This window comes from Aphelocoma coerulescens, chromosome 5, assembly GCF_041296385.1.
Source record: "Aphelocoma coerulescens isolate FSJ_1873_10779 chromosome 5, UR_Acoe_1.0, whole genome shotgun sequence".
NCBI lineage: Eukaryota > Metazoa > Chordata > Aves > Passeriformes > Corvidae > Aphelocoma > Aphelocoma coerulescens.
The window spans coordinates 16,541,148-16,567,768 of record NC_091019.1 but is presented as its reverse complement, the minus strand read 5'-3'; the positions used below and the strand labels follow the sequence as shown (position 1 = coordinate 16,567,768).

General features: G+C 35.5%; 1 long non-coding RNA gene across 8 annotated transcripts in view; it reads right to left on the bottom strand.

Moving 5' to 3' along the window:
* LOC138111305 (uncharacterized) overlaps positions 1 to 26,621 on the bottom strand; it is a 224,947-nt gene that overhangs the window by 44,646 nt on the left and 153,680 nt on the right. For 5 of the 8 annotated variants that reach the window (XR_011151323.1, XR_011151322.1, XR_011151329.1 and 2 more), the window contains 3 exons: positions 24,782 to 24,879; positions 16,438 to 16,501; positions 14,293 to 15,463 (listed from right to left, as the gene is read on the bottom strand). This is a non-coding gene — a long non-coding RNA (uncharacterized lncRNA). Of the gene's footprint in view, positions 1 to 12,269; positions 13,559 to 14,292; positions 15,464 to 16,437; positions 16,502 to 24,781; positions 24,880 to 26,621 lie in introns of those variants that run through there. The other 3 variants (XR_011151324.1, XR_011151327.1, XR_011151328.1) reach the window with 3 other exon arrangements.

Sequence of the window (26,621 nt, the reverse complement as noted above, 5' to 3'; positions counted from 1 at the left end):
ATAGGTAAATACCTAGAGAAAGACAAAAGTAATGGAGAATTCTGCTTTGACTTAAAAATAAGATTGTTACCATTAAGCAATCTGCTATAGCATCTTATGAACAAATTTCATAATATCAAAGAGGCTCTACATTCCAGCTTCACATATAAAAATATCTGTTACAGCAACATAGCTCACTGTGGAAGAAAAAAAAAGAGCAAAACCCTCATAAACTTGTAAATTAAAATGACAGAGTAAATTATTTCTTTCAAATCCCTGCAAAGTATATTTAATGCACAATTTGAAATCACAGGAGGCATAAAAAAATGAATATTTGCGGTATGGAACAAGTGAAAGGAACAAAATTAAGCCTGGGTGGGTAGCCTAAGTAGGGTGGAGTGACAATGATGAAGAATTATACAAGGAAGAAGGGACCTCACTAGGTCCCTAAATAGTTCACATCCAGATGCTTCAATATTTACATTTATTTCAAATGTATAGAAGGTTTTTAAGGAAAATGTAGTTTTTATTGAAGGAGTGGGATGGAGAGAGCAGGAAAAGGAGTAGAAGCAGTCATTGGGTGGATGCCACCTCAACCAAGCATTTAGACTTTGTTCCGTTTCATTGCAATTACCCCTCTCCACCCTGGCCCCAGCTGACAGACACACATGAACACACAGACAACATACAACACGCACAGGAGGCTGTAAAAAAGCTGCTGGCACAGGTGTCATTCCAAAACATGCAGAAGGACCTTACTAACAGCACTGTGAGCAAGCCAGCTGTGCTGAGGAGTAAAATCACCTTTTTGCCAGCTGTTAAATCAACAAAGCTTCTCTAGCCCAAGCAAAATGAAATCACAATCAAAAAATAAAACCAAAAAGCAGCATTACAGATTAATCTGCTCCAGGGTTTCAGCTAAACCATCCTTCTACTGTTTTCAGTCAATTTCTCATTTATCAGCTACTTACTTTAAGACACGGTGTGCCTTGAAGCTCTTTGTTTAAGGCTTTGGCTACACAAAAACTGTATTCCCTATTGATTCTGATGTAACAAAAAGGTGTAAACCCCTTCTTCCTCAATGTATAGACACACTTCCTCTGCACATATACTTTTATCAGTCTAGCTTCATGCCAAATAGGAACAAATGCCTGTCAGTGACATATCTACATTCTTAGACATGAATTATTACATTTGGTATCACCAAAACGAATCAAACCTGAAACATCCTACTGTAACCCTAACTAGCTATACCAGAATACAATGTATACAGACCACCTTAAAGCAGATAAAATTATGTGTATGAAGATATGTATCCTAAAACCAACAAAGTGTCATTTTCCAGGAAATGTTTAGTTAAAAATGAGGAAATAATGAATTTCTGCTAGAAAATAATACAGGAAAACAGTAACACCCTTTGTAACAAGTCTTTTTACAGAACTCTCCTTCAAAGGAATAATTTAATAATAAAAAGTTAAAACACAGCTCTAGAGACCAATAATCACACTGGTAATGAAATACTCAGGAAGAGGTAAATTTCACAGACCCACACCCAGAAGAAGAAATTATCCAACATTAGCAATGTGCTACTTGTATACCATGTCCCTCAAAAGTCTAATCTCCTGAATAGATGCAATTGACTGACAACAGCTCAATGCTACCTTCAGATGAAGTCCATCAGTTCAGGAATATATGCAAGCCACATTTTTCTATTTCTCAGTAATAATTTCTAAGTAATTATGATGTTCTTGGCAGATTTCATTTTTTTACTTACATTGGATTCTTGGAGTATTGGATTCCTATAGCACAGTACAGCACAAAAATCTGTTCACGTTTGATCTCCCGTTCACTTGTACAGCAGAGGTTTGCTGAAAGCAGGATCAAAGATTACTCAACTTTTTTTCTTTTCCTGTTTTCCCTGATGACAATTCCACACCAGCCTGTTTTTTTTGGGTTTTTTTGGGTTTTTTTTGTTGGGCAGCAAATTATTTTGTACTAGTCAACACCTGATCTGAATTTGTGAAGCTAATTAGCAAAATGTCTACAGGTGTAGAGCAAACTAAGCAACACACGTTTTAATTTTCCAAGAATGTTAAAATTCAGGTAAACTCCCAAGAAATGAAGCTCTCAAAGGCAAATGAATGCTATTAATCTGAATTCCACTGTTTTGTGTTGGTTTAATTAAAAAAGGCTTCATCTGACGTGGCTATAGTTTGCACTAGTTGTGCACTGTTTTTCCCTACTAATATGCAAAATACGTAGGTTAAATGAAGTTAGTGAATAAGCAGTCACTTTACTGTGATATAGTCTTTACTTTTACATGCTTGTTCACTCATAATTAAAGTGCAGAAAAATGGATTTATTGTTTCAATACAAAACAAAATATTGAAAACTGATTTGGTTTTGGTTCTCTTGCAACAAAATCTGGTGATTAGAGATGGCCATTAGGTGAGAAAGCAGCTTTTACAGATATAATGCAAGTATAAACAAGTACTGAAAACAGACTCAGGAAATCTGTACTGTAGATGGATCTAAGAATACATTTCTAAAAGGAAATAGCTAGTAAAGCAAAATAAATTTTATTGTCTCTTTCAAGTTTAATACCTACAGATCCTTACTAAGCTTTAAAATTGTGACATTTGGTAGCTTGCATTTTTGATATGTTCCAGTGAATGGTACAGTCTTGTAACAGGAGCATATCTTGTTCAATTCTACTACTACAATATGATATGTTAAAATGGAAGAGAGATGGGGGAAAAAAAAGTGGATAAAATGTAAATTACATAAAATAATAAATCAAAGACCTAAAGTCTGACATTTAGATTTCTGGTGGTCCATATGTTTTACATATTATGAAACCATCCCCATAAACAATTCTTGCTAAAGAATACAATTCACATTCTTCCTAAACCATCCTATCTCATTTGTTTACAGTTTTCTTCTCAACAGCTTCATTAAATTGAAGACAGCATGAGCAAGTTGAAACAATTCATAAAGAAAAAAAGATCTCTATTAAATAGTGTCAACATCAAAGGCAACAATAAGTAATCTCCTGCAAAGGGAAGGCTGTGAAAGCATCTTTTGAGCTGGTTAAAAACTGGCAATTATCAATTTCATTTTGACATGAATGAGAGGGAGGAATGTTCTGTACATGCTTTAATCTTCTAACATATATTTTATAACAAAAAAAATTCAAAACACCTTAAGATATATTTGGTGAATATTTAACTAAGTCGGTACTAGCACAAACAAGTTTGCACCACTGAAAGCATTATGCCTAATGCCTTTGCTTTATCCTTTAGTTTTTATAGGGTGCTATTGGTTTTGTTAGCAGAAAATGGTCTAGTATGTATTTAGAAAAAAATACGTCAGTTGGGAAGAGGCTATTCCTGCATGAAAATAATACAGCATGCAGCTTTCTCCAGAGCTGGGTCTGAGGGGCTGCTGCAAAAGACAGTGACAGGGAAGAGAAGCATCTATGCTCTGCCAGTGGCAGACTCCTTTCAGAGGAGCTCCAGCAATCAAGGAAAATGGAATGAGATAAAGAAGACGAGGAAGTCTTCACTGGGGGTTCAGGAGAGCAGCACTTGGGTCCCTTGGCCCTTCAAAGAGTGAAAGCACCATTTCAGAAAGCAGCAGCCTTTTGCACAAGTGCAGGTTTATCACAGTGTGCACGGCCAAGGGGCTGGTTCACATCACAAAGAGAAAACACTCTTGTACCACCTTTCCCAGTCACTGTAAGGCCCACTGCTCTACAGAGTTTAATAAAATAGTCATGAAATTTCTGATATAACTGTAACTTATACTCCATCATTCACAGGATATTATTGAGGCAGATCTATCCCGCCCACAAACCAGCTGATCCAAATTTTTGTCATCTTCTAATCTTTGACAATTATAATAGTATGAAAGACACAGGGAAATACAAATGACTTTCTTTTTTTTTTCACTTAGTTCTAATCTCTATTTTATAATCATATTCTATTTTCTTTTCATTTTTTTCTTATTTACAGAAGAAGAACATTCCAAAACAAATATGTTGACTGTAGTTATCTAGAGGACTTTCGTATTTCAAGAATGTTATATTAAAATTGTGGTCAAATAAGTTAAATGTTTGTAAATTTAATACCGAACAAAATAACTGTAAATAACAAAACTATTTCTTTCCAATTGGAAGGTGTTAAAGACTCCAGTATGCATTGTTCATCTTTTCCAAGTTTAACATATGTTTTGCCTGCTTTCTAATCATCTTAAGGGAGATTAATAGTAATGGTACCAGTGTGATTCTATTTCCTCTGCAGATTCGTGTTCATACAATACAGAAGGCTTTCCTAGCAAAAGTGTTTCAGTAAAGCTGATGGGATGGGATGAAAAAATCAAAAAATACCTTAGACAAATTTAGCCTATTGGAAGTTTAAGAGGAGAGAATCTACTGTGGAAGTGAAAAAAACATGGTGGTCAGCTCTCAGTCAGATCTGGAAAGATTCATTTAGAACAACCCTTTTGAAGAGCTTGTGTGTCTAAAAGGTGCTCTCTTATCTTCAGGCTTTCTCAGGTAATTTAATAAAGGGTATTTTCTTTTCCCACAAGCCTCATTAAGGAAGGCTGCCACATAAGCCTTGCACCCCAGTCATGGCCTACGCAGAAATATCCTAAACCTCACCACGATTTTCATCTGACATTAAAAATGGATAGGATTACTTCAGTTAGAAAACACAATTGGCACAGCAGAGCTCCTTGCAGAGAATAGCCACCTTTTTATTTTTTAAATATAAATATATAAATGATATTGCTTTTCAAAAACCTCAGAATTTTGACTTTATTATGCTACATTCATATAGGACTAAAATAGTTTAGATGCTCTTTGATTAGTGATGTGAAGTTTGCAAGGATCCTTACAACAACTGAGAAGATCCTCTCCATTTCTTTTTCTGAATCTGGAAAGCCATGCTCGTAGAAGAAAAAGCACAAAACAGCCACTTAGCTAAGCTATTTTCAGAAAGGCAGCTTATGTTCTCATAATTTGTGTGTATACATCCCACACATTGTATTGGGAGGTCAATCTGAGTCAAAAGTTGCTCCATTATATGAACTTAATTTGCATTAAAAAAGTGATTTTATTCGAGTCAAATTTGTGATCACTGTGTGATCTAGGTCAAGAATCAGTAGCCACTCAAAATTTTCTTATAAACACATTAACTTTTCAACCATTTTGTCTTTAACTCCCTCTATATAATTACCTCCTCCTTATTTCTATGCACACTAATTGATTCTCTAAGGATCCACATTTCTATTTTATCACATAGGCAGGATAAAATAGAAAAATACAACAAATCCTTAGTTTTTCCTAGATCTCTCTTTGCTTCCTACAGTATTCAGGGCTACTGTTTTCACAGCACAAAGTACCATTTGTAGATATTATTATTACTACCATTTATGGATCTGTAAATGTAGGCCTTCTGTTCTCCAAGTTTAGCTGCTTGTCTATCAGGAGTGAATTGTTTTAGGAAAAATGTTAAAGAAAGTAAAAATGTGCAGCAGTAGTCACAACATATGGTGGAAATAACAAAAGTTGGCAGGCTCAAAGTAAATAGTGATTTTTTTTTTTTTGAGTGGTAGCTACCAGACTGAGAGAGGTATTGCCTTTGTAGATTTCTCATTAAAAAATTGGATCCTATATGTAACAAACTTTATCAGTGCCCTCTACCACTCGTTACAAACTCGACACTAAAGTCACTTTCTACACCTCATCACTTTCCTTTGTAATCATTTAAGGAAGTGTAGAGCTTTCTATCCCAGTTATACTGATGCAGATGCTTAGGGTAGGTGGCTGTAAAGTTGTGGAAAATACTTTTTTCACTGTCACCTGACCTGTTCCAGACTACAAGGGAAAAATGGGTTCAAATGAGAAAAAGATGAGAATATAGCTCTAAATACCCTTAGTTTGAATAAAAAGCCATTCAAAGATGGAGGAAACCCTGTTGCAGTATTTCTGTTTAGTACAGTACAGCAGAAGCACTGCAGACTCTTCCATGCTGCCTGGCCAACATGTCTGTTTCTCACTTAGGAGACTAGGAAAGTTCCATCTCTTGGGCTATTTAATCCTCAGCGTCTTTGCCAAGATCGCCAGCAAAGATATCAATTATCACATCACAAAAAGAGAGTGAACAACCATCCTGCAGAAGCTGGCATAAAACCATCAACTCTTTTCACATACCTCTTCATAGCTATCAGATGGTAGTAGGTTTGAGTTGATACTGAATAAAATATTTCAAGAGCTCAATTTTTGAAGAAAAAGAAACGAAAACTTAGTTAACAATGATGTCACAAGGTCTTACTAGAAGTCCATTCCATGACATTATGCAAAGCTCTGATGGCTCCCATATTTAGACATATCAGTTTCTCTTCTCAGTGCAGTATCCCAGTCCTTCCCATTAATTTCTAGGTGGGAGCCCAGTGGGTCAGTGCCAGGAAGCACGCTAATGCTTGTTCACCGGAATCCAGAGTGCTGGCGAACATTTCGCTGAAACTCTACTTAAGGGTCTCAAGTGTATTTCAGCACACTCAGGGTATTAGAGCTTTATATCATTTGAAAGAATCCTTTATTTTTAGTGCTAAATCAACAAAGCTGTTAGTGTCATTTTCAGTCAGACTGTCATCTACTGGGAATTCAAAATTACACTCAGCTGCAAACTATTGACACTCCTCTTAACAAAAAAATGTTTTTAATAAATCTTTACATTAGCCTATGAGATAAAAAAATCTTTACCATGAAATATACAAGTGTATAAGTGTTTTATGAAAGTTTTATTAACTTTACAAAAGAAGAATTGGCAGTGAACCATGAACATCCTGTACTCCTAACACGTGGTTATAAATTACATGTTCTTTCCAATAACATCTGAAAAAGAGACTGTAATTTAAATTTCAAAACCACTTGGCATACCTACTATATAGTGCTGACATGAAGTAAAGGGAGGATCTGGAGAGACTCAAACAAAGAGTGAAAATATAAAGACATCCTTAGCTAAAAAGCTGCTGATGAATACAATTCCTTTCCAGCTGGACAGGGATCAAGTACTTGCTTGTCATATCATTCAATGCACTGTTCAATCAGGGATTCTTCCTTTCAACAAAAAGAAAACTTAAGTGCTGCTAATCATCCCTTGTAGAACTTTATCTTGCAGATACCTTCTTTATGTCAGGATTTCTCAATGACCATTGCCAACAGTAGAAGGATCAAAGTTGTTATTAAACAAAAATGCCTTCACTGATGGGGAAAAGCTATCTTCTGTTCTCACACACAAGATTTTCAGCTACTAGCAGCTTAATGATATTTGGTGTGAAGTAAAAAAATCCGTATGAAGACTCTGAGGAAAATCTATAGAAAACATTTTACTTCCCATTTCCAGATGACAACTGCTCAATATAACCTATTTATTTTGATTTCCTGTAGGAAGATATATTCCACTACATCCGTTTCAGGATGTACTTTAAAATGATAACACATTCAAACCTGACTTTTTTGGATAGACCTACAGTTTGTCTTGCCACATAGCAAACCATTCTCTCATATGGTATGCCATTTTTAAGTCCTAGAAATGCATTTAATAACAGACAATGCATATGCTTACAAGAAATGTAAATTTTTTTGCAAGCAGGCTGTATAAGTAATTTCATGCAACTCATCCTCACAGTGCTGTCTGGATAAAACTGGTTTTTCTGCCTCCCAGCAGTACATGAAAAGCCAGAGAGAAGCTCACTGCCAGTTGGTTTAGTGGCTTGAATGGAACGCAAGCCTAGAGAGAGAAAGCCAAGCCGCAAATAATCATGTAACATCAAGATTCCTTAAGACCAGTCCTTAGCACAAAGCAAACACAAGAGCACTCTTGAGAAGAGCAAGAGATAAATTAAAAAGCCCAAAGGGAAAAAAAAATTAAATAAGTTTAAGATTTAAAAAAAAACCCACCCCACTACTGCCAAGATCACCAACATTTTCTAACAGCATACTCACCAATTCTGCTGAAATATTGGTAATTCCCAGTTACAGATTTACTTTTGTTAGAGAAGGGTAAAAACGTCAAAACAGTGAGAAAAAGGACTTCATTTAAAAACCTTTAAACAGATTGGGCAGGCAACTCTAACTTACTGCAGCCCCATCAGTACAGTGATGTAGTATGTTCTTAGAACCATGAAACATCCAGTCTGACATATGAGAAAGTACCAGACCACAGGACAAGTTATTGGATAATTTGGGTCAGGTAGAAAAAAAATTACAGAAAGAAAATTAGTATTACCTCTGAAGACTGTGTTGCAAAAAGTGATCAGTAAGTAGTAAAACCAGTACAACTTTCTATGGTAGATCAAAAACATTATGCTGGGAGCTGTAACAAAATTCTAATTCATAGCAAAGATTCACAACAATCAAGATAGCAGCTACAGAAAAAGCCTGGACAGCAACTGAAAATACAGGGAAATTTTTTCAAATTCTATATGAGAGACCTGACGTTTTGAGTCCTGAAAGTAGTCGATGTTTATATGCATCACTTATTTTAAAGAAGAAAAAAAATAGCTCAATTTCAAACCACAGTTTTAGAAATGTGTGTTAATCAAAGAGTTGAGGAAGGCAGCATTTTGGTCATTAATGTTTTGTTCAACATTAGGACTGGAGCAGTTTTGCAAAGCTATCAAGATGGCAGATTTTCATTTGTGCAAAAATGCTTGGGAAAGTGGGCTCCTCTCAGATCACTCACATTAAAGGATGGCTTAGGGGACAAATATTAAGATGTTATTCACAAAAAATGATTTAGTAACAGAAACAGTTTCTCTGACGCCTTAACTGAATTATAGGGCCAACAGAAACAAATGGGATGTTAATGCCATTTTGATATAATACAGTGACATGAATTGGAACAATAACTGAAATAATATATGCAGATATTAGTCAAATAAAATACTTTGTAATTCAGGAACACTTCAAATACCTAGCTAAAAGAGGAGAAAAATGTTGCAATTTTCTCAGAATACAATTCCTCTACCTTGCTGGCTGCAGTAGTACTGCATTTTCCACCAGAGCACCCAGTCATTTTGCTTGTTAAGTATTGGTTTTTTCCTAGACCACGTATGCTTCTGTGTTGAGCATTCATTGCAAGCTTAATTTTGAATTACTGTTAGAATAATGTATTTTATTAATGTTAGACGGCCTATTCATACAGCACTGGAACAATGATGTAAGATTTTAAAAAATATTTCCTAATTTATCTAATTTATATTAAAATGACACTCAATCTCTATTAAAAAAGTGATATTTCTTGATTTCCTAAAAAGATCAGTCCTATATTTCTCTCATTCCCAATACATCCAATTAATTTAATATTTTCTTATATAGTCATCATGCCTGAGGACATGGTTTGATGATGCAAACCTGATGGAAACAATACCAGCTGAAATGGTTCCTATGCAGCAGTTTTATGCAACCATTCCACTTCTGAGCTGTGGTGCTTAAACTCTTTTTGGAACTGTTCTGAGGTAGATCAGTTAGAGTCAGGTTACAAAAAGAAGAAAAAACAAAGGGCTGTGGTAACTGAGGAGAAAGAGGAACTACTCAAGCTAGAAGATTGAATCATGGCTTTGCCATGACTACCATTGTGCCTTTCCCTTTTTAAATCTGTCAAGAACTGCACTGAAACAATCAACATGGACACACTAGTGAGTGTGTCAAGCTTCCATTAGAGAGCTTCCATATTTAGTCTCTACTAGGCTTCAAGGGAACAATTTGCAATTGCTTTAAGATGACAGAACATGTTGAGCTTAATCTTTATTACTGTTATGTTTAATATTTTATTTACTCTCTGTTAATTTATGAAAGAAACAGGAAAATGCTAAATACATAAATAAAAGGGAACAAATAATAAAAATAATCCAATACTTTAAATCTTTGCAACAAAAGGGTTGGGATATTAGGAAATTATCTGGCCTTGATTGAAGACCTTGGAACCTTCGACCAAATAAATTAATTTTTTCCAGTTCTGAATAAGTGATGCTTGCTACAAAGTAGAACTTGCCCTTCTATGAAATGTGTTAAAGGAAAATATCATGCATATAGCAAGAATGTTGGATTTCAAGGCCATGATGTTAATCATAGCAGATCACAGTGCTATGGCAGAGACAAAAATAAAAGCAGCATAGACAAGGAGAAACATGTACTGTGATTTAAAATAGAACTCCCACGCTTACAACAGGATGAGACTGATGTATTAGACACAAAGAACTTCTGGTAAGTGACCTCTAACACTTATTATATAAAGCACTGTATACAGACTGTTAAAATATGTATCAACTTAATATGAGAAACAGTCCCTTTTTAAAAATCTGTAGCAGAATGACTAACAATAGCTCAAAAATATTCATGATACTGTGAACAAGTTACAACCAGGAAAGGGAAAGCAGAGAAGCATTACCCATGACTTAGCAGCCTGACTAATCATTCTAGAACTGAAAAATTGCAATAATAAAAAATAAATGATTGCAATATCTTTATTAAATTTTAATTTAGGTGTACTTTGAAAGATATAGACTATAACTACTTCTACAAGTGATAAATAAACTAAATCTCTGCTTGGTCACATGAAAATTACCTTGCAAAACAAAATGAGAAAAGTAAAACTAGTTGTAATTTTTTTAAAAAAAAGGAATTATATGGAAAATGAAGGGTGAAAAAATGCAAACACTAGAAGGTCTCTATGATCTTTGGTTTCAAATTCCTTGTCTTCACAAGGAATAGCACAGCTCCTCTTAGCTATTCTACCAGAAAAAATAATAAGTAAATGACAATGGTTTAATAGTTCTACTTATGAAAAAGGGGTTATTACAAAGTTTAGAACTAAGATGAGCTAGACATTTTCTTCCTCTGAAAATAATCCTGTCAGCATATCAGATTTATGACTCCTCCCTTCCTTAGGCTCAGCTATTTCACATGTGAGCAGAAAGAATGAAAATTATGTGAGACACACAAGAATCCCTTTCCTGTCTTGATCAGATTATTTAAAATGACTGCAAATCTGAAGGAGAAGAAAACATGGCACAGCATATCCATGGATACAGAAAACACAAAGGATTTACAGTACCACAAGTTAACTTCCTAAAAATGGCTAATTAATATTTTTGAGCAATAGCTAAGACCCCTGGTTGAAAATTCCTCTTCACCCAAACTCTCAGCAAAATTATTGCTATAACTTAATGGAAATCTTCAAGGTGAGATTCTTTCTGATCTCCTACTTTGATTTTTAAATATTTCTTTCTATCTCCCTTCAGAGCAAATGTGTCCTGGACTTCACTATACAAATGGCAGCAATCATACACTAAATAATTTAAATTTGTTATAATTTTTTTTTAATGGATTCTAATAGTATAACTATTTTGGACTTGAAAACTTTACGACTGTGGCCATTTGCCAAGCTGTAACAAAGTACTGACTTGTGGAAAATCATTGTTTCCAAATCTTTCAAGGAAAGATGAAAAATAACTTGATAGTTTAAAACTTGGCAACATCAGTGTTCCAAAAGGAAAGTAGGTAATGAGGAGAGGAAAAAAAAAAGCAGCTACAGCTGTTCTAGGTGGCCTGAAAAAGCTGCTGCATAAAAATGCAATCAAATGTTCTGGAAACTGTTCACAATTGTTCTGCAAGGAAGTTAATGATGCTTTCCTAAACCCCTGCCTTCTCTCTCAGTGTAAGATGACAGTAGAGCTCATAACAATTCCTTGTAGGAAACTGGTCAGCACATCCTGTATCAGTGAATACTTTATAGCCCTCTGTGATATTACTGATACAAGAACCTGTCCTATTTCCATCTGCTTCTTATCACTAAATATGAACATTTTAATAAAAATTATTACCTCTCTTCCTAAATGGATTCAGATTTGAACATCTATGAGCTGAATAAAAAAAGAATATATTAAGAGAAGGCTTTCTTATGATAGGTACTCAAGAGTCTGTGCCCAAAACCTTTAAAACACCTTTCATATTCACCTTTGCCTGTCAATAAGTGCTGGGTGATCTCTTTGAGGACATTACAATAGCAACAAATATCACCAACCAATAGTAACAACATCACCAGCCAAGGCTCTACTACCAGAGTAAATTGCAGAACTGAAGATTTGCCACTCCCGACCATTGCAACATGAAATAATCAAAATTACTTTCAGGAGTTCAGTTTTGCCTCCAAGGTACTTTTTATTTATGATGACAGAGTCACACACAAAAATTTCTAACATCTATTAAACATCTGACTTTTATTAAATACTTTCAAACAAATATGAGATTTGATAAAGTTTTGAATAAACAAGAATTTTTTTTCCAAACATTAAGTGAGAATAGTTTTTAATTTAGAAAGAAAACAGTAATATGGCAATTGAAACCTCCTCTGAGCAGTCAACAGTTTCAGGCTTTTTTTGTCTACTTTACAATCTATCAAAACAGCCCCTTTTACTATTTTTTTTCCACATCTCTCCAGCTGTACCTAGCAAAGTTAGTGCTCCTTATGAACTTCAACATTCATGGCAGCTGTCAGGTTATTTCTTCCCTGTTCTTTCCATTTTTATGCATTTTCTGGAAAGATACTACTTTCCAGAACATCAGCATTTGATATTATTTATTTTTATAACCTTCTACCTCACCCTTATTTTCTCTCTCTGTTTATTCAAATCTCCCCACCTATTCTTTCCTGAGTGTCTCTTCATATGTGAGAGAGGACACTGATTCCAGCGCTGTGTAAATATGTTTTTATTTACACAGTGGGAGTGCACAGGCCCTAGACACCTGTCATATCAAAGGAGCAGCATTTGTCAGCAATAAACGAAAACTTTCACATAATTCCACTCTTTTCCTTGCAGAAGAGGACAAAGGCAGTGGGGAAATGAGGTAAAAAACCCTACCCTAGACAAAACGTAACTGATATAGCTGACTTCAAAAGTAGTGTGAGAATATTTTAAAGCATTACAAAATATTCTGGAAGCGTATAGGTAGTTGAGAATGTTAGTGAGAACACAGTAATCTTGGAATAAAATTCTGTTCTCCCACATTCTGACTGGAGTAATTTTATCTCAGATGTGTTTTGCATAAGATGTGGAGTATGTTTTAATCAGCAAAGTATTTTTTCTGGGTTTTTTTTTAATCATAAAAAATAAAATACAAAAATTAAATATTCTCTACTGTAAAACAACTAGAAGTATATATGAATAACAGTATCAGTTACTCTTCTCCTTAAATTCCGTTACTTTAACAACTTTATGCCATTTAATCAAGAACATCACACAACTACTTAATTTTATTCTAGATCGCATTAATGCAGTTGATTTTGCCATCGCCTTAATTTATGAGTCATTTTAACCACATCAGCAGACCCATGCTGTGAATCATAATTTGTAACCTTTATTCTGGTTCCAGTTACAAACAGCAGAAAAACAGCCAGTAGCTTTCATATGAGTTACTTACTAGTAGAGTGGAACTTCTATTTTTGGAGAAAAAATGTCCAGTTAGAAAAACATTTCTTCCAAGGAAAAATATTTGCTATTAAAAGGCCTGGAATGGAAACAAAAATGTTTCATCTTGCTTCCCATTATTATCTGGATACATACTAAGTTCAGAGCCTAGATAACACTGCCGGTGATTTAAGCTAGGGAAAATTAATGTTCTTCATCTTGTTTATGTCTCCTGCTAGCACAACACTGTTCTGCACTTGGCAGTGTCATAAGAGGCAAATATGCAGGGCAAGATGAGTCTAAAGTCCAGCTATTACTACTGCAAGACCAGGACACAGAGAGGAGAAGGTTCAAAAATAGAGAGAACAGTGAATCAAAGCTAAGGAGAATTTTATGTAAGATGTAGTAAATAATTAGCATTTACAGCTGCATAAGGAGTCTGGTACTAGTAGATATTAATAAAATGAAACATTCTGGTTTTATATTAATTTCTCCTTGTAAATGTCTGTTCTTTTTTCGTAACATGGTTGCATTGTTTAGGTGGTTTTGATTAAACATTTTCTCTCTATGTATAAAATAATTCCTCTTTTTTTTTAATTTCAATATACAAAAGCAATATATTTGCATGTGGTCGAATTTTGAAGATGTATCGTGTTTCAATAAAATCACAAGTTTGAATACAGCTGATCATGTATGAATATTTACTGAAGATAAAGAATTTTGAATAGAATGATTCAGCAAGGTAAAACTGAATAGGCAAACCAATACCTTAAAAATATAAGAGATATTTTAAAATAAAAATAAACCAAGTTTAGATATGCAAACATACCAGCATGAAAAATGTTTTATGCATTCAGTAGTGTGAAATTAACATTTTGTTTGTGACAAATTACATTTATAATTTAAAGCCACTTGCTTAGAAACCACAAGGAATACTGACAGTTCAATAGAGTGGCCACTGTTACCAATCTGCATCCACCAAGTGCTGCTGCTTCTCCTTTTCTTGCAAAAAAAAATTTTTCATTTCCTTTTGCTAACTTACTAATGCATTTCCCTAACAAGGCAGAGTTACATGGTTAGGAAGAAAAAATCAAGGTACACAAATATAATATTTTTTCCCATGTTTTTATGACGATTGCAGCAGAATCCTTGAGGGGAATAGAAAAGGAGAGAAGGGTAATATGTAAAATAAATATTGCAATGAATGACAGGACTTCACTATTTCATGTAGCAAGAGAACCTCCATATGCTTCTGAGTATTTTCTAGGGAAGCCTACAGTATATCCTCCTGATAAAAACTCATTTCTTCAGCAAGTTAAACAGAAACTCTCAAATTCTTCTGGAAGTCTGCTCTAGTGGCCTCTAGGAAAAATGCTCTCCTCAATTTTCCTCAGCTACAATACAGGACTTTCACCAGCTCCATAAGAAGAAAAGACTATTTTTCTGAATACTTTGATTATGGTATTTTCTAAGAGAAAAGTAAAAATTTAAGATGAAAATACAGGATGAGAAGAAACTCCTTTTCTTCACCCTAACTAGAAACCAGGTCTCCAGTGGTGAAAAATCACCTTCTGTTTCCCTCCCAGTATTTCAAACTTACAAGCAACCCAGTTGAGGAATGCAGGGAGGTAAAAGAAGACATAAAAATGTTGAAAGCAAAACACACACTTTTACTTCTGTTGCAAGCTTTAATTCCTATAGATAGTATTTCCAAAGCCTGCTGGCCATGGAAGTTGACATATGCTGTGTTCTGCAGATGTAGCTGCAGTAACACAGCTGGATATAATGCTCTGTGCATCTGGTGCACAGATGTTTGATTGTGTCCTTGGTAGTTAGCCAGATTTTGAAGGATCCATTTAGTTCTTGGAGAGAAATTGAAAGAACAAGAGAACAGTCCACTGGTAGTAATAATACTCAACATTTCTCTTAACTGCCTTAGCCACTCTCACTTTCCCTATTAAGCTGAGTCATGGTAGTTTTCTATTACCTTTTCTGAATTCAGGATCTAGAAGCGAAAAATTAGTTGGAATTGAGCAGGCAAAAAAATCAAAACTCCACTTGAAGTTCTTTGCTACCCCAGAACTCTTACATTCAGCCTATTTTCAGGAAGAACTCCATCCAAACCTCCTTGGAGACAATAGGGGGAAAAACAATTAATGAGCTTTGGAATCCTCCTGAAAAAGTGGAAAATGACTACTTAATCTGAGCAGTTTCAGCGCTATTATCACTGCTCGGTTCTGTCAGAAAGAATTTATCCTTCTTTAAATTACATGCTCATTTTACCCTGCATAAATTACCTACATTTTACCAATGTTGTCTTCAAGATGTTTCAGACTTTGGTTTTGTGTTGGTTTTGGCTGCAGATGATCCTTGAGCTTTTCAGTGAGCTATATGCAGCATTCCAGAAATATGTATAGCAGCATTAGGATATAAGGTACATGTTTGCTCCTGCTAATAAAATCTCTGATTCTCTTCCTCTCACCAGAACTGAGGATCATGTAAAAATGTAACAAATCAGGAATTAAAACACAGACTTTAAAAAGACACACCTGACTTTCTGGGAACACTTTTTGTGCTTTGGATCATCCATTTTTCAACAAGACCCCTTTATCCATGTGATGACGTTGCCACCGCAATAGCAACCACAAGTTCAATTATTAAATAGTTACAATGGCAATTGACAGAATGGCATAATTGTGTGAATATAAGCTTAAAAAAATTATGAGCAGTGATGTGAAATGAGGTGTAAAATCAAAACAAAGTATTTTCATCAGGAAAAAGAAACCAACAATTACTTACTTGGACTTTTCATACTAATAATATTGGCAGAACTAAGATATTTCTCTTTTAGGAAATTTTTGTTTCAATAAAAATATAATTTTGGATGAAAAATTATCAGAAGAAACATTTTAAACTAGCTTTTATTAATGTAACTGATCCCATAAGCAATATTAGGATCATTAAGAACATAACAATTACCTTGCTCTTACCAAATTTCTTCAAGCTTCTGCCAGCTCCCTGTCTCACACTTCATGGTGTCGACCTAGAAAGACAGTAAAAAAAAATTCCCATTGCATAACAAGTGTCACTGGGAATTCCATGCCTTCGTTGCCCATCCTGGAAGCTGTTTCCATTGCTGGCTACTGAGCTACATTAGCTGCAAGAAGGGGAGAAATTTTGTGTTTGGAGCAGTACAGCTCGTATACCCAACCTGTCCTTTTCCTACTTCCTGACCTGTCTGCTGAGACAGAAACCAGATAGCTGAGTGGGAGAAGGTTTGTTGAGAAATGAATCCTGAGTTAAAAATTGTGACTTGGCACTCAGGCACGTGAAATGTATAATTTTTGAAATTCATTCAGCCCTCAGACTTTAAGAGCAGCTGAAGAACATTGCAGTGGTGGCTTTTGTCCATAAATAAAGTTACACATTTAACAGTTGGGAAAGCATGCTAAGTGAATGCTAAACATTCAAGGGGAGAGGGAATTTTTACAGAGGGGAATCTTTTACCTTCTTTCCTGAGAACATAAGACTCTGGTCAGAAGCTTAGAATTTATTAGAGTATTATCTGAAACCTGAAGCTATATATTCTGACAAGAACTCTTCTCTTTTCACAACAAAATCAATACAAAAATTCAACTTTTTCTTCTCTGAAGTTCCATGCTTAGATTGCATCATCTAATTCAAAGTATCTACAGTCCAAACCAAGAAATACAACAGATAAATCTGAGTGATGACAAGAAAGCAGCAGTAGCACATCAGCAACTTAAACATTGCCCAAATTTTACTCAATGCATTTGAAATGCTGGAAACTGAAATGTTTTATATATTTCCCATTTATTTATTTCCCAGAGTGAGATCTGGTCCCATTGAAGCCAATTTGAAACACAGCATTGTTTTAACTGGAAAAAAAAAATTCCCTGCATTAGAAATATAATTCAGTTCCCTCATGGCATAAAATTCCAGAAAATTTGGATTTGTTTACACATTTGTCTCTTTTTTTCTTTTATTTTTTAAAATTCATGTAAATAATTTCAGGAATAAGGAAATAAATTACCTTTCAAAAATTTAAAAAAAGTTCCACAGGTGAGTGAAAAGTAGGAAAATGGAAGCTGGGAGAGTCTTTCCTTTTTTGCTCCCCTCATTTTCTCATTTTTCTTCTAAATTCTTATTTTAAAGAACTAACTAAAAATAGACATAGATGCATAGAAAATTGAAGATTCTGTAGAAACAGGAGGTCACTAAGGTTGTCAACAGGACAGATTAAAACAGTTTCTCTACTATATAAGAGTATAAATAATTTCTCAGTTTGAAAAAGAGACGAGAAAGTTTTATAGAAACAAGAATTAAGAGGAGAAAGTGAAGAGGGAACAATTATCTTCTCTTTCACAAAATACAAGAATGAAGGAACAACCCAGAAAGTAACCAAGTGGCAGATTTAAAATAAGTCAGGGTACATTTCCATGTGGTACATTAGCATGCTGCAAAACTCATTGCCATGGCATGTTATCGAGATCAAAAGGATAAACACATGTAAAAAAGAGATTGGAGAAGTTCATGGAGGATAATTCTGCTGATAAATCAGGCAGGAATTGTTGGTCAGGGCATTCCTGTATCACTGCTTGCTGCAGCTGAGATGCTATAGCAACAAAAGGATGCCTCCACAGTGGCCCTTTATCTTAAATATTTTGTAGGTGTCTACTATTGACCATGCTTAGACACTTAAGAATAATGGTTACCCAGACATGAACCTAATCTCTTAAACCAGCAGATTATGGGCATATTTTTATTATTGCTGTTTCCTCAAATAGATGGAAAAGAGAGCCTCTGCTTTTAGCCATAGCAAATTAATACAAGGATGGCAATCCAAAATGAAAGGAGATGCCACTTGGAGTATTTATTCCATTTATATGCATACATCTATAGAACACAACATATATAAAACTTTAAGTAAGTTTTTCTCCCTCCAAAATCTGTTCAATTACACTAAAATGAGAAACAGCACGCTCCTCTTTTGAGCCTTTGGAGCCCTCCAAATCATTTGAGAGCTGTTCTTTTAAAGATATGGGAAACCTACCAAAATACCAGATGTTTAATCAATACTCTTAACATTTTGGAAGTCTAGAGTGTGGAAAGGAAATGTCAATTGAATCGCTCTGGAAAATCGGATCTTTTGATTTTCACAGTCTGCAATGCACAATATTGACAGTGAGAAAAAGTTGGCTTCTTTTTCAAAAATACAAATCTGTGAGCAAAACTTTCTCCATCTTCATTCCATAAATATATTTGCTTTAAAAAACCCAACACAATAAACAAACAAGATCTTGAGGAGTTTCTTTGGAGATTTTGCCTGCATCTTATAAAATTTGAAATACTCAATCTCTTATTTCTTAGGTGGACACTTGCTTAAAAAGGAATGTATTTTCAACTTCTGAGGGTTAACAACCTTGACTTTTTGGACTTATATATCTTTACAGAAATATAAAAATATCTGTAGAGAATTATGCAAAATATAAATCATGGCAGATAATTTTATATATATATACATATATATATGAAAATGTTTTTTAAATTAAGTTCAAGAAATCTCATTTTATGTTAATGCATAAACCAGATATGTAGTTAATACTAAACAGCAGTCTCATTTAACCATTAGCATTGCAATTTTTTATGTTGAAGACAAGAGGATTCTATCTCACAGATTTTAATTTTAATTAAAAATGCTTTAATTTTTTTTTTTTTTATGATGGACTTTATCTCCAGGACATCCTCTTATGCTTACTAATAAATGCCAAATAGCAGTTTCTGACTTCAAATAGGTCAGAATATGTCTTTTGCTATTTCAGAGTATGCTTTTTACAGAAACATCTCTATATCAAGAATTTAATTCAAGTGTTTCTCCACTCTCTAAAAAAGAGCCCTGTCATGAGCATATGTATTCTTCTACCTAATACTGAAGCATCATTACTTCAGTCATTTGATATTTTCTTCTTCCATTGACAGCATGCCAAATGATATCATGCTAGACTTGCATGAAGCACTAGAAATATCTTTGTTACATCTACATTTAATGAATGTAGAATGGGAAGGAGAAAATCTTATTCAACACATCAAACAAACGGCCAGAAACTGAGATAGAAATGGAGAGAACAGGTTCAATGTGTTGCCTTGTTGCGCCTTTTTAACTTGTTTGATACTCTGGTTGACTCATCTTTTCAATGCATAATCACAGTTTGAAGACCTCTCCATAATTACCTTAACAGGATAAAAGCTAGCAATGTTGGTACTGGGGTTCTTTGCTAGCATCCCCTAAACAACCTGACAGCTGTCTCAAATTTCCTGTTTTTATTAGAAGCATGTTTGGTAGAATCCCTAGAGGCTGATACAAGTCTAACACAAAAAAGTATGACAACTCTTTACTTATATATTTCATGTTTGCTTAAGAAAGAAAACCAGACCCACCAAAAAAAAAAATATTTTCTCCAGTAATTTTAAGCTGTATTGTGGTTCTTACTATTTATTTGGTTGTTTTTTTTTTTCTTTAAGAAACAAACCTTGACATTGTTTAAAACATCAGCTTAATCTAGAACTAGAGGGATTTCATCCAGAGGGACCTGGATGACCTCAAGAAATGGGCCCATGAGAATCTCATGAGGTTTAACAAGACCAAGTGCAAGGTATGCAATCTTACAGTCCAAATCACAGGAGGTTTCTCAAGCTATGAAGATATAGATTACATGACATGATTAATAGGCAAAAGAAAGTACACTCCATGGTCCTCTGATTAGAAAGGTCATACTGTAAGGCAGGGGAAGCAGTACAGTTCCTGCTCCCCAAAATATCTGAGTATTTCATACTAACCATTATGGAAACAACAGGTGGACATTCATCCACCTTATATTCCAGAGTATTATCCCAACTGCCAGATCATAAATTTCATTCTTGTTTACTTTTTCTCTTGAATGAACATTTAATTATTTCATGGTAGCAGAACATATTCCTGCCTTATAAACTGCTACTTAGAACTCTCACATGGGAGAGACAAAAGTGAAGGAGCCAAACTCCATCAGGAAGTAGTGTATGCATCACTGCACCACACACACCTTGTGTTGTTAGTGCCTGTACAACCGAGTGCTTCCCAAAATTAAAAATGAGCTATTCACAGGTATTAATGCTGGACTAAAGGGAAAAAATAAAGAAAGAAATAACATCATTGCTATAATACTTTCTCTCTAAGATATATCATCCCTAAAATGGGAAACTTTAAGAAACCACTTCTAAAAGAAACATCAAGAATAGACTGAGTCACAGCCATCTCAGGTAGAATCTGCAGATCTAACAGAAATCAGGAGAAACCGTACACTAAAAGTTCAAGTTTTCTGAAACTAAACTGGCAGCTCCACTTGAAAACATATACTTCTTTATATATAATTATCATCAGAAATACGAGATTTCAGATTCATGACAGATGGTCTTAGTTTTTGTCTGTCAGCATGATCAAAATCATTAATGGTAAAGTTTTCACCACCTTAGATTTTGCTCAAGCCCAGACCTGAAAATAACCTTTTCTTGGAACAGAATGATGGGAAATCATCTACCTTAACTATAACTTGATTCTCTACAGAAACTACAGTCCTAGGCCTACTCAAAGGTGAAGAACACACTCATAATGTCCAATTAGGAGAAGAAAATAAAGAAGATAGAATACTGAAAAATGCTGACACCCAATCTCAGTTTATGTTAGATGTACTGACTGAAATCAACTAAAATCCATGAATATCAAATATAAGCTCATGAACCTTAAGCTTGATTTTAGAACTGCAGGTCTGTAAATCCTGGTACTATTTTTTAATTCTTGTCCCTGATTTAACATTATTAGTCCTTTAAAAAGAAAAAAAACCCAAACCACATGAAAAACAAAATACAGCAATCATTCTAAACAACACCACTCCAACATTAGCCACCTCTAAAGAATAGAAAACCTTGTTGCTTTATCGAGGGGCTATTTAGACCTGCAGGAAACTACACAGGGCTTTGTTTGAAACAGCCCCATTCCCAGTCATTATCCTGTCCCCCAACCACAATTCCAGACATGACGGATGTAAGATTAGAGTGAAAAGCAAGAACAGAATCTTGATGTTTACTGTGGACTTTAGCTTCAGTCTCCTTGCTTGAATTAAAACAGGTGTCAATCCACACCTCAACCTCTGCTTGCTCCAACCTTAACTATATTCCAAGCCTAAACTTAGTGGAGGAAACCCACTACTTCCAGAAAAAGTACTGGCTTCTCTTACAAGACCTTCTGAATTTTACTATGAATCTCGGTTCTGTGCCCTTGCTCTGCTTGTCTAAGATCCTAACCCTAACGGAAAGATGCTCCCTGAATACAAAATAGGCACCCACAAATGCCTGAAAAATAAGCACAGCTACACAGGGTATCACTCACTTTACAGCATCTTCCAAAATTCAACTACAGTTCCAGCTGGAAGACTCTTGGGGTCCAGAAGGCCAAATCTCATCATTAATCTTAGCATTTCCCAAGAGAATTCTGCTCAGAACTCGCATTAGCCACTCCAAGCTCATGAGAAAGTTTTTGCCTGAAATCAACAGCAGACTGTGCTTTGTATCCTGAGTTTGCCTCACTCTAGCACAGGCTACAGCAGAACCCCAAGAGGGAAAAGGCACTGTTCACATCTACTGACAACTGCTCTCAGTTCTCTTCAGCAGAGCTGCCAAACTACACAAATTACATTGGTTCTACAGCCTTTCCTCTCTTAAAACCAGACTTCCCTAAAGAGTGTGAACACCATGATGCCTGCAACTTAAAAAATGGGGTTTCATATCAATTGATAACCATTTGCACTTTATGGTTCTGGATGTTGCTGAAGTCATCAACAGTACACACGGGACACAAACTTGCTGAGATCCAAAGCCACGCTTGACTGAAAAACCTACGGGTTCCAGGCTTTGAAAACTAAAGGAGAAAAGTTATATCAGTTGATGCAACTACCTCAGTTTGATTTTAAAAAATGAGAAATATGCCTCCCTACATTCCTGACTCTCCCCACTCTCATGGTCATCCCCTAGCCCCCAAAGATATAAAGCTCTTTGAATTCATCACTGCATGGTAATTAAGAATCAGACATGCATATCTGTCAATGTCAAGGCCTCAGTTTAAATCACAGAACCCTTCAAATTACTGTAGTAATCCAGAGGTGTGATCATTCTGCTAACATAAAGTCTGCCCAGAATAACAGTCCAGGGGACCGAAAATGTTAAAATAAGTTATCCCAGTCTTGCTACCTGCACGGAGTCATCCTCAAGGACTGCTGAAGTGAGGAATGAGCCCATGTTCTGCACTTCCAAAACTGCTTCACAATAATCCTTACTCTTAGCTGCAGTAGTCACATACTTAGTCGATGTATCCCTCTTCTTAATTAGACATTCAAACCCACTCCAATCACCTTCAGTACAATTTGCCACTTTCTCTGGAATAGAACCCCAAATCCCATCCTCAATTACAAAGATGTGATAGAGGGATATCTTTGGCACTTAATGTTCAGGAGATGCTGAGTCTTAAAAGATCAGAAACACCATTAGAAAGGAATGAACTGAATTTTATGAATATTTTCAAGGGCATGTTTACCCTGACCTCTTTGTTTCTTGGGAAGAGAGCCTATTCTGACCTCTTGCCAGTTTTTTTCAAGGATACTTGACACTTTACATTTGTATTAGAGAACTGTAAATGTATTTCACATTTATTAGAGAATCCAGGGGTTTTAGGCCCTTTTGCCAAAGGACTATGAGTTTGCCCAGAAGAAAACTCATAATCAGTTTTTACAATTGATTATAAAGATGTTTCAGTTAATTGGCATGTCTGAAAAAATTCTTGTATCATGCAAATTTGTTCAGCCCTTCCCACTGTGCAGCTACTACAGCCAAGACTAAAGAGAATCAAAGCAGTCTACCAGAATGAGCTGTGTGTTCTGATACCAAAATTCAACATATTATGATACTACTTTAATAACCCAACACAGACAATCTAATAAGTCAAGACTGGCAGAAATACACAACAAAAACTTCCCCACAGTGACACTGACATCCCTAGGTTTAAACAGACTCATCAGACACAGGATGACAAAAGTGTTATGCAAGATTTACAGACGGAATGTGTAAACGCAGAAAGAGGCTTATTCAGGTCCATGTACTAAGTTAGCGGCCAAATCTGAAAGTAAATACAAATTTCTTCCCTCTATGTTTATAGGATATCTAATCTAATTTGACTTAAATAATCTAATGTCCTTTTGTTTTCAAAGTCAGATTTGGGTGCCTATAAGTTGAGTGAGGCTGTAGCTAATATGGGAACTTGGAATTATGAGTGAAAATTTCTCCTTTTATTTTTCTTTATTGGGAGTCAAATTCTGCTAGCATTGAGCAGAGAGAGTTCAGAAAACACTCCTCAGCTCCTACTGGGCTTTGCCTCACCATAATGGAGGGGAGGAGGCAAACCATAGTTCTATTCTCCGAGGGGACATTGTAGCTGTCATCTGGAACTTCATAACCGAAACTGAGCACAGACACAGGACTGCATTCCTCCCTTATGCTTCTGGGAGGCCATGGCTAACAGCATCCCTTCCCCAGAGGAGGTGGGAATTTGCCACTTCGGCAATGAAGAAAAGGAGATATGTGTGCTTGGCTTTGCTTTCAGCAGAGAAGTGGCACCTGATGGCTCAGAGGCAATTAAGAACCTCTCTCAAACGTGACTCTTGGCTGCAACTCAGCAGCTGTTCAAAGAGTAGAACAGAGCTGAATGAAGTGGACAAACTTACCTCTCACCATGGGAGCCATGCAGGTAAAAGCTGTAACGAGAGCTTAGGTAATCTGAATACTTGATAAGTTAGAGTACAAACTCTGGCTCTCTGCTGGGTTTAGCAGAGGACATAAAGTTTAAATCTCAGATCAGTACCCTAACCAAAACACCTGTTTCCTGTGGCAGCAATACTTTGTTTTATGGTACCCTGACAACCAATCCTCACGAGAACTCAACATGCCAACTTCATTGTAAACTTGATGAATCAAAGATGTTCAGCACCCTACAGGACCTATGATTGGTAAGAAAGATTTAGACTGTCTTCTTGTTATCATGACAGACAAGACACGACAAAAATCACAAGGAGAAAACAGACTCTCAGTCATCCAGTAATTATATAGCAACTGCAAGGCCATTTAGTTACTGTGGGATAAGCAATAGAATGCTTAATAATTTAACCAATTACCATTCATTATAATAGCCAGGTTGGCATTTGATGATCCACCGGGGTCTTACCTGCCTCTCCACATACCCAGCATTTAGTGTTGCCATAGTAATGTTGGTCACACCTCTCCAGTTCAACTTCTGTCAGTCTTCAGTATAAGTTCCTATTTCTAGAATGATCAAGAAGAGTATTACAAAAGAAGTACAAATTATAGAAAGCACTGCTGAAGGCCATTTTTATGGCACCTTTGAATTCTGACAGGTGTGCTATTGCCTCATCCATGGGTCCAAAATTTGTTTCCAACGTGCTATGCTTATTTGACTGATATATTTAAGACATAAATGTGAAGGTACAGCTCCACTGGCCACAAGACTGAAATCTACAGCACTTACACAGTGGTGCATTAAAATGACAGAACAAAGTCTTCATCACATTTTTTACTGGCTAACCTAAGCATAATGATAGTTTTCCTTTTTTTTTTTTTTTCTAGTGGTTGTGTTTTTTTCTAGTGATTACAGTCACATCTGGTGGATAAATACCTACTGCTGTTCTCCTATAGAAAACAGCAGTTAAATAACATTCAGAAATCTTAGAGTGCATCTGTTAAACCTAAAACAATATGGCAGTGTCTTGCTTTGGACTTATTGGGTTTTGGTTTTTTGCTCTTTTTTTATTTGTGTTGGGGTTTTTTGTTATCTGTTTGTTGGTTTGGTTTTTCTAATTATTTTTAGGTATACAAGCACAAAAAAAAAGGAAACATGAAGTATTTATACCCAGATTCACTGAGTCTTTCCATTGTCTTTGATAGACTTAGTGTGGCATTTTCACTCAAGAAGAGGCTTGTAAGAGATAGAAATTATTTCACTGCTCTAACTTCTTATTAAAAAAGGGAAAGGCTGCCCATCCTTCCTTATAATCCTATTTACATTCTCAAATCTAGTTTTCAGTCTCATCCCTTCTGTTGTAATCATTTGAGCTTAAAAAGCCTGAAATCCTGGACAACATTACCTCGGGAAAATTTGTGTCTGGTCACTGACTTAGTTATCCTGGCTCAGTTGTAGTTCAAGGTCTGTTACAAACCTGAAACCCAGGGCAAATGCATGAAAAAAATGTACAGAGGCTGAGTTGACCTGGTCCTAACTTTATCAAAGAAGTTGATTCAGGGCTTTTATTCAAGCCATGTGAAAGGTGTGAAAATAAAGGAATTCATTCTTTCATTTCACTTTAACATTTTAGGTAAAGTTTAAAGAAAATGGGAGTCTCTGAATCCACAGAAAATGAAACTAAAATAAGCAACCAGAAAATAAAATCACTAACATGACATGTTAAAGAGTATATTTTACTCTTTTAGTCATTCTAAAGAATACCTTTTCAGATTATTCCCTAGACCATGGTGTTGCAAGAGTCAGAAGGGACAACAAAATTCTGTTAACATGTCAAGGTGAAACAAGAAGCCTGCTACATTAAGTTCATGCAATCCCTCTGGTTTTTATGCATTGCATAGAATCCTGCCTACAAAATTTAGAGCAGCAACTAGTGTGGAAACTCAGGACTGATAATACATAAAGAGCTAAATCTGGGAAAAAAAGGCAATTTAAAAAGGGATTAGGGAATGTGAAAAGAGAGATGGGAAATAAAATGTTTAAAATATAGACAAGTGCAGGATCTCTCTCCCACAAACTTCTTTTGGCTTAAGAGATGCTAGCAGGTGGCAGATATGTGACTGTGTGGTTGTCAGTCAGACCAGAACTTTTCCTAGAGTTCCTTAAATGAAGCATCTCTCGGAGGAACCATACAAAGTAATTATGGTAGGTACTTAAGCAAATGGACTGTTAATAACTAGATAGAGGTGATAAGCCTCCCAGGCCAGCTGGAGACCTGTTAGTGAAAAAGAGAAAGGAAATGAAGAGT